The following is a 12,964-nucleotide window of genomic DNA, read 5'->3' as shown; positions in this document are numbered from 1 at the left end:
ATTTGGTGATGATGTAGTGAGACCTGGCACAGTTGGGTTTAGATGCTATAACATAGGTGATGACTTGTACTTTGTTACTAGCTCGTGATTGACTTATACCTTGTTGATTTACATGTTTATGTTAATTTATTATCTTGATATATGTTAGCTAATCTTAGTCATCCTATGATACCTACTAGTACGCGTTGTTTGTACTGACTTGCAGTTGCTGCATTCCTTTATGAATACAGAGTACCAGGTGGGATCGACGTCTACCCCTAGTGGCTGAGAGTTTGAGGCTGCTGATTCGAGTCTGTTAGGGTGAGCATGTGGATACTTCGCCACCCGGAGACTCTTCTTCCATTATGTCTTACTTTGTTATTCTGAGACATTATTGAGACTATTGATGTATTATTATTACTTCCAGACTTATAGATTTTAGTTAGATGCTCTTGTATGACCATACCAGACACTGGGGTGGTTTTTGATTTACTTTCGTATTTATTATATATTCATATGACAAACTTTTTTACTTTGTCTTCTTCCGCTATTTATACTGTGTTTGTAAATATTGGGGTAAGGGTTCACCTTCAAAGGTGAGATTGGTAGATGCCCGTGCGACTTTGTGAAATTAGGTCGTGATAAGTTGGTATCAAAGCCCTAGGTTACCCGATCTATAATACAAGAGAGTGTCTAGTAGAGTCTTGTGGATCAGTACGATGAGCTCCGTACTTATTTGCGGGTGGCTATAGGACATTTAGGAAACTTCACTTTCTTTCATTCTCTCTTGAAAGTTTATTCAAATTGGTGTGTAGTCGATTTCAATTGGTATCTAAACTTTCTTATCTTAATCATCCTCGAAAGATGGAACACTATCATTTAATTCTGATGCAAATGTTTGATCTATGACGTGTTGTGGTATGGTACGAGATGTGTTATTCTGATTCGAACATGTGATCAAGTTTAGTCTCTAGCTATGGCCGAAGGATTTGATTGTGTGGAATCGCAAGTAGACTCATTTTTGTGGGAGTTCGTGAGAAATGGGAAAGATAGTTCAGAGGGTTGCATGATCTCCATATTTCAGCGTTGGGTTGCTTGAAAGTGACAAAGTGCATTGATGGCTTAACAATTGTGGTTGCTCGATGGTATGATCGGTTCGGGAAAAACTTTAACTTCGTCAGTGCCTTATGATGGTGTTCATGACACTGGAGTACCAATGGCTGGTCGATGTTCAGCAGCGGTAGAGTATTAGACATTGGTATGTGAGAACGAGCGTAAGTTTGGTAATGACCATCGACTTCAGACAAATGTATTGTGATCGCGAGTAATGAAGAAAAGAAGTTGAAAATAAGGACATGAAGGAAGCTTTTGTGAAAAATGTGTAGCGAAGTATATTTCTTAGGATATCTTGGATATGGGAAATTTTCGTGATATTGGGAAAGGAAAAATTGACATCTAACATGGTTGTTAGGATAAGGTTGCAATTGATGCAATGGCGAACTTCGTATTCGGTTGTGAAAGGTAAAGGGGGGTTCGGCAAGACAGAATGGTACCGATGGAGGTGGTCATCTGAGTTATAGTGACTATGGAGTGTTGAATCTCGGGGGAATAATTAGGCATGGTTTGATAACGTTCGTACATACAGGTTCGCGTGATATCTCGGGGATATGGTACTAAAATTCATTGTTGATATAAGCTCGATGACGTTAAAGGACTACTCTGTTATTCGATGATGTTAAAGGACTACTCTGTTATTAGATGAATGCTATGGTCACATCGTTTGATCGATAAATTTGACTAGGTTGTAGGCTTTTGAGGAGCTAGTAATCGACTGATAAAAATGACTTCAATTATGGGCGAATGCTATGAGTTAATGACTTGAGGAGTTACTGGTTGTTTCACTGGGATTTGAGGAGAAATATGGATATAATTTTATGGCTCGTTGGCTTAGATGGATGGTTAGTTTAGATGATCGAGTGGATTTGAGCGGTTGTTGGTTGATAGTGATAAAAGTGATTTGAACTGAAATACGTGAACTAAAGGATTACAATGAGACATCTTGCTATCAGGTTCATGAGATTAAGGTTCGTAAGACTTGAGGTGAGGCAATATGGGTACTTGTTTAGATTGCGGTGGCATTATATCATGACGTACAGTAAAAGAGTGACCAAAGCGGTTGATCGGTGTCTTCGAGGTTAAGGGCAGAAAGAAAATGGTGGAAACAAAAGTTAGTGATGTGAGAGCTTGGTTGCGATTGTACAGTGTAGAGTGGGCTTGAGAGTTTATGGATGAGTTGGTATGTTCGGTTATGTCATAGACTAATATAGGTCAGTGGTGGACTAAGGTTGGGAACCTTGTATTCATTGTGTAAAATTGTCTAGATCCCGCTACTAGTGGTGTTATTACTCGGCTTATGTGGTGTTAGAAGAGGGATTGGCGTGCGAGTGGTTAGAGGTGTTCAAATTCGATAATTGAGGTAAGAGGTGATTCTTTGAGGACTAGTAACATTAAGGATTTGAGTAAGGGATTATTGAACATGGACACTTGGTGGTAGATCAATGATGGGTTAACTGAGTTAAGTTCGGGTAACATTTCAAAAGTTGAGCAAGGAAATTCAGGCAAGGACGCTTCAGTGAGATACATGAGGATATTAGTGAGACTGTTTGGGAGATACGCTGGATTTAGAGAGTGTTCAATTTAGAGTTGTAAGCGTTAAGAAAAATCTAACGTGTAGAGTGTGTGGTATGATCCTATCTCCCGGATTTATTCACTGTCACGACCCGACTAGGGGGCCATGACGGGTACCCGGAGCTGACTACCGAGCACCACTCATTACGCTAATCATTATACCCATCCTGGACACAAATAATCTCCAAGGCAATACATAAATATACATAAGCCCTCACGGCTGCAAAAATGATATACAAAAATATACACTGATGTATCCATGAGACACTACTACCCACGCATACATATCTACAAGCCTCTACTAGAGTACTGAGACATAAGGACGGGACAGGACGCCATCGTACCCAAGATGTACACAAAAGAATACATCAATAACTGGCACCTCCGGAGAAGTGGAGTGCTCCTGTGTAGCTGTTGATAGTGTCCTATGAATCAGTAACGGCTTCCTGCCTACCTGTGGGCATGAACACAGTGTCCATAAAAAGAAAAGATGCCAGTACGAACAATGTACTGAGTATGTAAGGCATGAATAATAATAACATGTCGAAGAGATAGGGAAAAATCAAGTAAGGAAAACAACCTGCAACTGAATGTCTCTTAAGACAGAATTATGCATGTTAACTTACATCTTAAACAACATCATATCGAGTATGCATATATAAGCTGCCCGATTATATAAGTACGGTGTGATCATCATTAGCCCGCGTCCAGGCCTCCCGCTTCCGGGATAAATATCTCATGCCACCCACTAGTTGTGTCTACCCATTCCATCTAAACATAGTGTATATGTCGCCGGCCTTAGCGATGTCTGCCCGGCCATATAGGCACCGTGTAATCTCATTATTATACACTTATCGTAAAGCAATCATAAGAACTAAAGTACAAACTATAACTCTATCAGGGTGACGTAAGGTCGAGAACCTCTGATTCCATTATGGAATTATCATGATCATCATGTATCACCTTGAAGGAGCTAGCATTATAAGGTGAGCCTAACAACAATGAATAACACCAAGGAATCATATAGGAATCATTAGCTTCATAAGACTATCATCATCATTGTCATATTCACAACGCTTCTCTTATCTTTATTTCATGAGAAGCTCTTCATAATCATAGACATATAGTTTCCGGAATATAAGAGAGTCATAGAAAGATGAAGGAAGTCATGCCTTAGAAAAGAAGGGACTAGTCTTACATACCTTTTCGCCTCTCTAACTTTGTGACTAAGTGTTTGTTATATCCCGTATTTTTAATACGACGGATTATTCGTAAGCTAATCAGCATAAATCCAAGGACAAGATTATTTTTGGGATATGAGACAAGGACTTTTAATCCTCGATATTAATATGACACGACTCGCTTGCAAATTTCTATTAGTGTAGAAATATTAGTGGAGATTAGGGGTTAATTAACCATGATTAGATTATTAAGTTGGGATTTGTGATTAATTAGCCTAATTAGACCACTAAGTGGGCCCCACTAAGACATGGCTGAATATGATTGGCTCATGGATGTTAATGGGACACATGTCAACCATATAGACAACATATATATATATATATATAATTTGATGACCAAGCTGATCATAATTCATCTTCCATATGTTGAATAATAGAGAGAGAAGCTCTCATCTTCACAATTAAGCTAGAGAGAGAAATCTCATGGCCATGGCTGTGGCAGCCCTTGAAGCTCACGGCCAGCTTTATTTTACATCATCAAATTGCTAAGTCTCACCATGGATTGAAGAAGGAAGCATGAAAAACCATGGCTGCCAAGCTTACGACTATGGCTACCCTTGAGTGAATCCATGTTCTTGATGAAATTATTAATCTCCAAGGTGTTCTAAGTACTAAAAGGAGCATCAAGGTTAGGGATTTAAGTTGAAGAAGATGAAATGGTGCAAATGGTGCAAGTCGTTATGGAATCTGCCCAAATTAAATTTGAGGTAAGGATTCTTCTTTTGTTATAAAAATTGGAGTTAATGATGTTGTAATGAAGAGATTAATTTGGTAAATGTGAATTGGGTATAAGAAATTATTTATGTTGATGTTGAAGTGTTGTTTGAGCCGTGTAGGGGGATGTTTTGATTAGAATTAGTGAGTTAATTTTAATTAGTATTGTAGTTGTTGTTGTCATGGATTATGTGATGAGAATGAAGGAATTAAATGGTTATAGTTGAAGTTGTATTTGTTTTGTGGGCTGTTTTAGAACTTGTTGTGATATTAGGATAATTTCCTTGCATATAGTAGTTGTTGTTGTTGTTGTTGTTGTTGTGTTGTTGCTGATGTGAATCACCAAACTTGGAAGAAAGAACCGTATAAAATATCGTATGAGAAGTGTATGTGGTTTGCTTGGTATATTCTTAGATGTTCGTGAGATTATCGGGCATTGTTATGTGGTAATTAAGGGGCTGTTTTGGGTGTGTTGTAGTTCTTATTGAATTGAAGGGTTAAGAGTAGTTAAGGCTATGTATTGTGTTATTGTAATTGTTGGACTATTATAAGGTCACTCGATGAAGTGTTGTGGCTATAGATTATTAAGAGTAACTTGAATGTGTCGTAGTCGTTATGTTAAAGATTATGGAGTATCGTAATGTGTGGGCTGATTTGGAATGTTGTGCGGGCCATCTCGGGACACTCTTGTATCTTGTCTTGGCTAGCTTTAATATAGTACTTGAACGTGTGGTTGTTGATGTTAACTTGATCGTTTTATACTTGGTTTGAGTGAAAGGGAAATGAACAATATAGGGGAAATGCCGCTCAATTTTCTAGAAATAAGTTACTAACGTTGGAATACATTTTGAACCTTCCCGTAGCTTAACTATAGTTCTTGACGTCTTAATATAGGTTGAGACGCTTCGGGCAGCGTATACGTATTGTGTTACGGATAAGCGTTAAAGGTATGTAAAGTTATCCCTTCTTTGTTTTGGCATCTCTTAGATATAAATAACGTATGATATGAGCTTTGGGGCAATTCTATTCATAAGTTCCGAGTGTGATTCATGATTCTTATTCACTTCTTGATGTTAGAACTCTTAAGGTAATTGAGCTATTGCCCCTCGAGTCTTCTATACGTTGGATAGTAGTTGGTATGTAAAAGTTCCTATTCTTAAAGACTCTACAATGACTAATGTCCTTGACTTCCATTAGCTGTTTCGCATTATCTTGATACATGACATATGATTCCTGAGGCTCTATTTGATATAGTTCATAGCGACATTCAAAGGTTATTTAACATGACTATCGCTTTGATGTTCAAGTGTTAGTTCATTCTACTTATTCTATTGAGTCTCAGATGATGATTTAGTATGCATATGGTTGCTCACTACTGAATTCTCATGCAAATCGTTATTATATCTTTCACCGAGTCCCGGGCCGGGTATGTATTCGTGCACAGTTTCACTGCATTGTTCACCGAGACCCTCACTAGAGGGCCGGGTACGGTATATGATGATATGATGATACGATGATATGATTATGGCACCGAGTACCATGATGGGCCGGGTATAGTATACGTGTACACGACTTTATTCACCGAGTCCCATAATGGGCCGGGTATGGTATATGATAATGATATACATGATTTCATTCGTAAAGCACAAGTACAGTGATTTCTTGATTATCATACTTGTCTCCTGAAATCTCTACTTCAGATATGATCTTCTTTATTGTACTTTATGCTTTATATACTCAGTACATATCTCGTACTGACCCCCTTTCTTCGGGGGGGCTGCGTTTCATGCCCGCAGGTATGGATACTCGCTTTGGTGATCCTTCAGCTTAAGACTTCTACTCAGCTGTCTTGGAGTGCTCCATTGTTCCGGATCCTAGACTTTCGATACAGATCTTTGATGTATATGTATATGTTTATCCAGGGGCACGGCGGGGCCTCGTCCCGTCATATGTCCTTGTTGATACTCTTAGAGGTACGTAGACATATGTGTGGGTTGTATATAGATGTTGTTCAGCTGTGTCAATATGACTTATTTTGGGACGTTCCCGTACGTAGTGGCAGCCTTGTCGGCTTGCGTATATATTTGGGATGTTCCCGTACGTTATGGCAGCCTTGTCGGCTTGTGTATTATGTTATCTTTTGATTGGTTGTGACTCCTCAGGAGACAGGTTCCTATATATAAATGTGACGTTCTGAGATAACGTCTTGTTTTTGCAAGCTTCCATACTGTGTTGAGTTTCAGTTTATCTACATCTAACAGGTACGTGTACGAGTGTCCAACTCGGGCACTAGTCACGGCCCACGGGGTTGGGTCGTGACAAAAGTGTATCGGAGCGATTCGTCCTCGGAGTGTCTGACGACCGTGTCTAGTAGAGTCTTGTTTATCGGTGTGTTGTGCACCACATCTATAAACAGGAAGCTACAGGACATTTAGGATGTTACCTTTCTTTCATATCTAAGATCGTGCGATAGAGCCAGGACATAGGAAATGAGATTCCTTATACTAACCCTTGATCTTAGCAGATGAATGGCATCGACAGAGGGAAGTGACTGATGATATTGGAAGTTACAAAGTATGCAGGTAAGCAACGGTACGAAAGATGTATGTCGGGCAAGGTATTTGAAGTACGATTAAAAGGTAAAGTTGAAGATTGAAAGGGAAAGTAAACAGGAAAGTGTAACGAGTGCGGTTTGAGTGGGACATACGAGGTAAGTTCATCATTTTCATCTCTTTGTTGATATTGGGAGCCATGTGTGGGCGTGATATGATATGATACATACATACATATATATATATATATATATATATATATATATATATATATATATATATATATATATATATATATGTTGGCCCTATGAGGCATTGTTGGTATTTCTGCGTGCAGGTTTTGAGATAGTAAGAAATACAGAGGAAACTCTTGTCAAATTTTCCTAGAAATAAAAAGAGAATGAGATATAGGTTTGTAATATGTCTTGAAAGGTCGTGTCAATAGTAAGGATAGGATTTGACTAAGTTGCGAGTATGACTGACCTCGAGAAATAAGTTAATTGCTGAATTGATGGTAATAGTAATTAGGAGGTCTATATCGATATGGTAAAAACAATTTTGAAGGGCTTGTGATAATAAGAGATGACTTAGAAAAGGGCTGGTAAATCTTAATAGAGAGTTATATCGAGGTATCAACTGAATTGATAAGCAGGGATAAATTATGACGAGTCTATAGTTAAAAGAAGTAATAGTATGATTGAGACAAGAGTACAGAGGAAAAAGAATTGTGACGGATATGAATGTACTGATAAGACAGCTGGTGAGATATCAAGGATAAAATTTACCAGGAAGGGTATAAGGTTAAGGAGTGTTACACTATAGGATTGAATACGAACAGGATATAATGTGAATATAATGAGGATTGTTATGAAAATAAGTAAAGCCTAGTGAGGAAGTGACTAAAAGATATGACGTGATCTATGTGACTAAAGTATAAAAGCGAGTTATAGAACGAATAAGAAAGACTTATCAAGTTCCATAGGGAAAGTTTAGAATAAAGGTTACACGATAACGGAAATGATAGCGAGCACAAGAAAAGAAAGAGTAATTAAAAGAAGGAAAGAAGAAGAAAGCGAGATAACAATGCAGTAATAGGTTATGACGTGTATAGCCAAGAACATGAGTGATATAAGTGACGGAATGGTGAAAGACCAAACTACAGAAAGGATGAGAAACGAGGTAGAATGAGTGCTAGAAAATGACTGGTATGATAAGAATAAACATGGATGGACAGAATACGTTTTGAAAATAAGAAAGGGATTATGCAGAAGTAATGTTTTCTGAAGGATACAGAGGTAGCATAAGATTCCCCGTGCGCAAAAAAAAAAAAAAGGGATGGACATAGATAGAAAAATGATAAGGGAATTCTAAAGGAAGTGCCCAAGATAGACGTAATAAATGGAGTATGAGTGTAAAATAAAAAGGGAAATATATAGCTACGGACTTAAAGGTGTAGTACGACGACAAGGTGGTAAGAATAGACTATCATTAAGATGAACTTGATATGATTTTGAGTAGGCTAGAAGTCGGTACAGGGTACACAATAAGGGTAAAAAGGCGTAAGGCATAAAGGAGTACTGCGTGTACACGACTTCACCTCGAAAATAGTGGAATCCTTAAAGGACAAAGACGGTAGGCTTTATCACACCCTAATTTTCGATAGGGTATGATGGGCACCCGACCCTTACCTAGGGCCGAGCGAACCCGCTGACTATCGTAATATTCATAACCACACTGGGCCCACAAAACATAACATACACACGTAATGAAAATTTTTCAGAAAACAAACACGCCTTTCATTTTTTTTTTTTTCAAACCAAATAAAATCTGCAATCGTATGAAAACTGTAATATAAGGCACAACAGTACTTCGGCTTATGTAGCCGCTTGCCAAACACATCGGTAGCATAATGCATACAAACACACCGGCTTACATAGCCGCTTACAAAACAGACCCGACATATCATACACTCGACACTGTCTGCAAAGTCTCTATCATAACTTCGAACACCATACAAAGCACTCTGACTCGGCAGCACTCCGGAGGAAATGGAGCTCGCCAATCCAAATGAACATCTTCTCGCTAACATCACCGACTCATCCGTGGGTACCGCGTGGCATGAAACGCGCCCCGAAGAAAGGGGGTCAGTACGAAATATGTACTGAGCATGTAAAGCATAGCACACATCAAACGAGGTCATAACCGAAATAGGAAATACAGAAAGTGAAGTCGTAATGACCCAACTACCCGAGTACTTACATCTATCACACAAATCATACATACTCATACCGAACGCATCATGATCTGTCACATGGAATGACATTAACCGATGTGGGATTTGCCTCATCATCGGTGATCAAACTCATCATATCATCATACATCATCACATATCACATACGGTCCATAGGACCCGGCGGACAGAACGTGGTCGCCACCCTATCTGGCGCCACAACACAGCATAACACCAGAAGTTTCAAATCTCCGTATCCCCGAACACAACACATCGTCACAACACATCATAAGCCATATCACAAAGATAACTCCATAAACGGAACCCGGCCCATGGCGAGGTCTCGGGAACCGTAACACGCATAACTCCGTATATCATAGTGCGCACGATCATATACCGGCCCGGGATCCGGAAAGAGGTAACACGAACGCACGAGCAGATCGTAAGTAACCACACGCATGTCAGATATCATCACAGACTCAACCGAATGATCAAAACGAACCCTCTTTTTTGAAAATCCAAAACCGTAGTCAAATCAAGTTTTCTTCCGAATTTCGCTCGGGAACATGTCAAACCGAGTTTTAAAAACCCCAATTATGTATCAAAATCATGGGCATAAAATCCTTATTTCCAACTCGACAAATACATAAATAAATAGTCATAATGAAGAAAATATTAAGTTTTCCAAAAAATTCATAAAGGTAGCATAGAAAGGCCGCGGGCCCCACGGACGGGTGCCGACCCCGTCCGAGCCCGACTACGAGGGGGTAGGGAGAGTGATGCCTTATGAACTTACATATTATGTTTTGGGGCGTTTCGAGGTCGTATGCAAAAGTTACGGACGTTCGTAGTTTCGAGTCGTTTAGGAACAAGTCTCCTTTGAAAACAAAATTCTTTTGAAAATAGAACTCTTTTGAAACCTTAAAAGTTTAATCCTACAAAAGTCATAAGGGTCATAACTCAACCGCGTTAAGGATACGAACATCAAGGAACTTATACGAATCGCTTACATAATTTTTCAAACTCAACCATATCAAGAACATACAAACCACGACCGACCATACTAAGGATGCCTACGGACAAACAAATACGATTCACAAACCTACTTGAAATTTACGAATGGAATTACCCCGAGGCACATATCATGTCATACCTTAGTTCCGTCTAAGACATGCCAAAAAGAAAAGAAGGGTAGGCTTCACATACACGCTTGCTTCCTAAGCTAATCCAAATGTAAGTTCGTCTTCTCAAAAATCTACAACAACATCAATAGGCATCGAACATTAGTCCAGCGCTAAAGGATCCAATTCCAAACCATTGCTTTTTCTAACAAAAATTGGGCAGCATTTCCCCTATATATTCACCAACCCCGAGAATTCAACTCGGCTAATATCAACAACAACCAAACCAACAACCATCCAAACAAGATTTAAGAACATTCCGGACAATCCACAAAGTATTCAAGACAATTCAAACAATATGCTATGAAACCCGAAACCTTCCAACTTAATGAATACGACAATAATGCGTTTCTTTCTTTCAATTTCACAAACTACGTCAACGGTTCCATACATTACCACATTACCTTCATAACTATAAGAAGACATAATAGAACCATATTGACTTCCAAAACAGCCCGCAACACTACAACTTCGACATAAGTCATTATACCTTTATTTTTCATCACATAATCCACAAGAAACAACGACCAAACGTTACATAAGATTTGTTCATCATACTCTTCTCCAAAACAGCCCCTCCCACGGCTGCACACACACAACACCACGGCCAAACACCAACGTTCAAAGTTTCATGATTTCTATTCATTCCAACACACTACAACAACCCACATGCAAATTAAAAATTGATTCATCACTCTTAGACATACAATACACATGCACGGCCAACATCAATATCCAAGGCTTGACTTCAACATCCATATTTCCATGAAGTTTATTCATTTTCTACACCTCACAACAACACACAAACATGTTGAATACAATTAAATCACTATCATCACACAACACACACAACACACGGCCAACCTTCAACTTTCACAACTCAACTTTAACATCCATATTTTCATGATTTTAATTCATTTCCACACTTCACAACACCTACAAACCATCCACAACATAAGAAAAATGAGATTGAACCTTTCCTTCTTTCTCCACCTTTTCCCACGGCCAAAGGTATGGTTGCAAGAAAGAATGTTTTGCACGCTCCAACAACCATTCCACGCTAACGAGGACCTTCCAATTAGTGCACAAGCTAGGAGAAAATAATTTTTCTCCTTCAATTTTTCAAAGGCCATGTTCGGCTGGTCCATAGCCGTATGGCTTTCCTTGCTTTTTCTCCATGTTTCAAGAAATTTCGAGGTGTGGAAATTAATAAGATGACTTACTTAGTCATCTCTATGCATATATATAATTTACCCACATGGCCCTATGGCCCACACACACTCACACATAGCCGGCCACCTCATGGCCATTTCAAATAATGGCCAACTTTCCATAATTCATTTTTTGGTCCCAAATTTTTCCAACTTTCATTTTCTAATTTTTCCTTATTCCAATCTCACCCTTAACACTTCATACCCACAAAAGATGAATATGCGACTCATGTATTGAGACAAAATCAACAAAACCGGAAATTAAAAGTCTTGTCCATAACTCGTCGCAACCAACTTAGAATATTCCAACGTACAAAATACGGGGTGTAACATCCTTTCCCCCTTTAGAACATTCGTCCTCGAATGTTCAACTAGCCTCATAAAACATCATAAGGATCTCGAGTTAAACTTTTCCTTCTTACTCTTGTCTTAATCTCACTCTTACTATCGGCACGACCTTTCAAGTCGTATTACAAACACACATCTCATTCTCTTTTCATTTCTGGAAAAATTTCGGCAGAGTTTTCTCTATATTTCTTATTATCTCAAACCTGCACGCAGAAAATACCAACAATGCCTCACAGGGCCAACATATGTACATGTATCATATCATATTGCAGCCACACAGGGCTCCCAATATCATCAACAATACACAACCGATAAACATACCTCGTATGCCCAACTCAAACAGCACCTGTTACACTTTATTGGTTACTTTCCCCCTTTAGTCTTCAACTTGTATTTCAATCATACTTCAATATCTTTTCCAACACATACCTTTCATACCTTTGCTTACCTGTGCACTTCGTGACTTCCAACATCGTCACTTACTTCCCTCTGTCAGGGTCATTCTTCAGCTGCAATCACAAATCAGGGTAAGGAGTCCCATCTCCTATGACTTGGCTCTACGGCACGATCTCGGATATGAAAGAAGAGTAACCATCCTAAATGCCCCGTAGCCTCCTGTTTATAAATGTGGCGCGCAACACACCATAAACAAGACTCTACTGGACACGACTTTGCAGACAACCCCTAGGACGAACCGCTCTGATACCACTTTGTCACACCCTAATTTCCGATAGGGTATGATGGGCACCCGACCCTTACCTAGGGCCGAGCGAACCCGCTGACTATCGTAATATTCATAACCACACTGGGCCCACAAAAC

This window comes from Lycium ferocissimum, chromosome 3 (assembly GCF_029784015.1).
Source record: "Lycium ferocissimum isolate CSIRO_LF1 chromosome 3, AGI_CSIRO_Lferr_CH_V1, whole genome shotgun sequence".
Taxonomy (NCBI): Eukaryota; Viridiplantae; Streptophyta; class Magnoliopsida; order Solanales; family Solanaceae; genus Lycium; species Lycium ferocissimum.
Note: the sequence above shows the minus strand (reverse complement) of the source record.